Source organism: Dipodomys ordii, unplaced genomic scaffold (genome assembly GCF_000151885.1).
Source record: "Dipodomys ordii isolate 6190 unplaced genomic scaffold, Dord_2.0 Scaffold7, whole genome shotgun sequence".
In the NCBI taxonomy this organism is placed as follows: domain Eukaryota; kingdom Metazoa; phylum Chordata; class Mammalia; order Rodentia; family Heteromyidae; genus Dipodomys; species Dipodomys ordii.
In genome coordinates this window covers 23,592,794-23,597,102 of record NW_012267223.1, presented here as the reverse complement: position 1 = coordinate 23,597,102, position 4,309 = coordinate 23,592,794, and positions in this window count along the sequence as shown.

The following is a 4,309-nucleotide window of genomic DNA, read 5'->3' as shown; positions in this document are numbered from 1 at the left end:
GTATAGCTCAAGTGGTAGTATGCCAGCTTTGGAGCTCAAAAGCCAACTGACAGTAAGAAGTCTGGAGTTTTAAGCCCCAGTACTGACATCAACAACAACAAAAAAGTGACTCTGGGGAGATGAAGGGAATGGTTGAGGGTGAACTTTTTTTTTTTTGTCGGTCTTGGGGCTCGAACTCAGGGCCTTGGCACTGTCCCTAATCTCTTTTGCTCAAGGCTAGTACTCTACCACTTTGAGTCCCAGCACCCCTTCCAGTTAATTGGAGATGAGTCTCCCTGTGATTTTTCTGCCAGGTTGGCTTTGAACTCCAATTCTCAGCTCTCAGCCTCCTGAGTAGCTAGGATTACAGGCGTGAGTCACCTGCACCAGGCACAGAGAGGGGACTTTTGATGAGGAAAGATATAGGAGTGTAAATGGTACTCTTTAAGTATGGTTGGCTAAGGAAAAAACAGGAAGAGCTTAGGTACATACAAAATTGGGTGTGCAGGAAAATGGCATTTAAAGGGATTCTTTCTGTAGGTCTGTTACCATAATGCCTCTGAATAGAACAATTCCCCCATCCATTGATTTTAAGATAAAGAAAAGGTATTGAATGAATAAATTTTCAAACTTAAAAAGGTGCTATCAGAGGTTACTTTGAAAGGTTCCATTTTCTAAACCTTGGAATCTCTAATAGTGGCACTGATTAAAAAAGACTTACATAAGAGAGTGTATTAGGAGATACTTATACAAACATAAGGATCACCTATAAAATGCAGTATATTAATAATCACCTGGGTTATGATTGGTATATATATCACACTGTGAATCAACTCTCCAGAAACACAGATTGGTCTGTTTTATTCACTGATGAACCCCAAGCACCTAAATGCTGCTCAGTTTAGCGTCCATTTGTGGAATAGTGACAAGATTTATGGAAGTAGAAGTCAGTAGATCTGGCTCCTAATTCTGCCACACATAGGCAGTATACTTCTAGGTCAGTTATAGAACTTGATACTGAAGCACAGCTTTAAATTTCTGAAGTGAAAATGAACTCTTCATTTTTTATTTTTGCTGGTTCTGGGGCTTCTTTTGCTTCAGGCTAGCTCTGTCACTTGAGCCTTAGCACCACTTCTTGCTTTCTTGGTAGTTTACTGGAGATAAGAGTCTCAGAGACATTCCTGCCAGGACTGGTTTTAAACCTGAACTTATGAGCCTTTTTATCAAATGATCTGAGGGTTTGAAGCTGTATTAGTGTTTGCCTAGCATGTGAACTGTATGCCTGGCATCCGCTCAGCACCACACATTCACACACTCTCTCTCTCTCTCTCTCTCTCTCTCTCTCACTTTTACACATGCTAAGTGAAAAATGATTCAATGTATTCACTTTATCTACTTCAGTTTTGAAATTTGAAGCTTGGCTTTCTTAGTCCTTTAGGTAATACTTCTGCCTTTAATTTGTTTATTTTTGTGCTGGTCCTGGAGCTTTAATTCAGGGCCTGTTTTTTCTGCTCAAGGTTATTGCTCTACCATTTGAAACTCAGCTCTACTTACAGCATTTTGGTGGTTAATTGGAGATAAGAGTCTCAAGAGGGCTGGGAAGATGGCTCAGTAGTAGAGTGCTTGCCTTGCACTCATGAGGCCCTGGGTTTGATTCCTTAGCACCACCTAAGCAGAAAAAGCTGCAAGTGGTACCGTGGTTCAAATGGTAGAACACTAGCCTTGAGCTGAAGAGCTGGGGGACAGCAGCCAGGCCCAGAGTTCAGGCCCCAGAACCGACCAAAAACAAAAAAGAGTCTCAAGGATTTTCCTGACCTGGCTAGCTTCAAATTCTCATCTTCAGATCTAAGTCCCCTGAGTAGCTAGGATTGTAGCTACAGCATCTGGCTTTTAATTTGCATCTTAATCAAGAAAAATATATCTTTTGTTGTTGTTGTTGTTGGCCATGGGCCTGAACTCTGGGCCTGGCTGCTGTCCCTCAGCTCTTGAGCACAAGGCTAGCGCTCTACCACTTGAGACATAGCACCACTTCTGGCTTTTTCTGCTTATGTGGTGCTGAGGAATCGAACCCAGGGCCTCATGCATGCAAGGCAAGCACTCTACCAATGGCCACCTTCCCAGCCCAGATATATTATTTCCATTATGTCTTTGTGGTCTAAGATTAAGGTTTAAAAGTTTACACTTTGGCTGCGTGCCTGTGGCTCACGCCTGTAATCCTAGCTACTCAGGAGGCTGAGATCTGAAGATCGCAGTTCAAAGCCAGCCTAGGCAGGAAAGTCCATGAGACTCTTATCTCCAATAAACCACTCAGAAAGCTGGAAGTGTCACAGTGGCTCAAGTGGTAGAGTACTAGTCTTGAGCTGAAGAGCTGAGGGACAGCATTCAGGCCAAGTTCAAGCCCCATGACCAACAACAACAAAAAAGTTTACACTTTGCCCAAGGTTTGCTTTGTTCATTAGCAAACTTTTTTCAGGAAAAGTTTGGTTGGCAAAAAAAAAAAAAGAAAAAAAGCCAGGTGTTCCTGAACCACTATAATACTAGTACTCAGGGGGTGAAGTGCTAGAAACAATCTCAGACAAGAAAACCCATAAAACTCATCTCCAAATATCCACCAAAAAAATCTGCAAGTAGAAGTGTTGTTCAAGTGTTAGAACACTAGCCTTGAGCAAAGAAAAGCTAAGGTACCAGTAATAAGAAAAACCCACCATGATTTGAACAAATTGATTGAGGAAAGGGATTAAAAAATGAACTGGTTGTAGAGCATTTGCCTAGCATGCGCAAAGCCTTGGGCTTGATTCCACCACCACCACCAACAACCAACAACAAAATATTTTCTTAAGGAATGCTTCAGTCCTGGAAAATCCCAGCTTATTTTGGTTGTTTTCTTTTGTTCATATGTTTTGGTTTCCTTCATACCTTTTTAATCTATTAGGTCATCATTCAGTACTTTAAATCCTATATTCATGAGTTATGTAATGGTTAGAATTTACTAGTTTTGATATGATATATTCTGTGACTCATTTATTTATTTATTTATTTATGCCAGTCTTGGGGCTTGAACTCAGAACCTGGGCACTGTCTCAAGCGTCTCTTTGTTCAAGGCTAGCACTCTACCACTTGAGCCTCAGTGCCATGTCTGGTTTTTTCTGTTTATGTGGTATTGAGGAATTGAACCCAGGGCTGCATGCATGCTACATTCCCAGCCCCTGACTCATTTACTTTCATAATTGGATTTAAAATATACCTTACTGAAAACTCATCTTTTTTAAAATTGAGTAACAATAATCACTAAATACCAAGATTTATATGTCTGTTAGATTGCATCTCTGCTAAATCAGCATTGTATATCCTGAGAGCCAATATTTCTCTCTGGGAAAATACTAGTCTCTAAAAACAGTAATACTAGTTGGACTTTTATCACCATTCCCTCCAATGCAAATGACCTAATTTTCCTGATGAACCAAGACTAAACAATATTAATGTTATAACTTGACTTTAGTTAAAATTCAGTTTATGTTACTAGTGTTTTTTTTGTACATGTAATGTCCAGAAGCTAAAGCTAATGCAAATAGAGAAGTGGGAAGGTATCCTTATATGTTTAATAACCTTAATTGAAGGGTCTATCCAGCTGTGTTACCACAGTTGACTCAATTTTATGTATAACTGGCTCTCTTTTCAGTAGGTTCATTCTTATCATTCACATTCTTCCTTTACTATGAATCGAAAAGGGAAGAACAAGATGAAAAAAAATTTAAATCTATATTGCCATCGACCTCCCAAATCTTTTTTACTCTGCTTATTAATAGATTAGTATTAAGGAAAAAATAATGAAGTTGTTGAACTTACTCCTAAGAAACAAGCTTTTTCTGTGAAGCCATGCCTATGTAAGAGTTATAGTTGTTTTTGTCGGTTGTGAAGCTTGAACTCTGAGCCTACGTGTTCTCCCTGAGCTATTCAGTCAAGGCAAGTGCTCTACCATTTGAGCCACAATGCCACTTCCTGTTTTCTGGTGGTTAATTGGAGATAAGAGTCTCATGATTTACCGGCCAGGGTTGACTTTTCTCACAGCCTCCAGGGTAGTTAGGATTACAGGCATGAGCCCGTGGCTCCTGGCTTTTTGTTTTCTGAGATGGGAAAGGGAGTCTTACTGTGGTAGCCCAGATGGCATCAAATTAACAATCTTCTTCCTCAACCTTCTGAGTGGTTGGATTTGCCTACATCTGACTTGCCTACAGATTTTTTAATAGTAAATATCTCTAGAAAATACTAGATAGATCTGAGGATCATGGTTTAAAGCTAGCCCAGTCAGGAAAAGTTTGTGAGACACTTA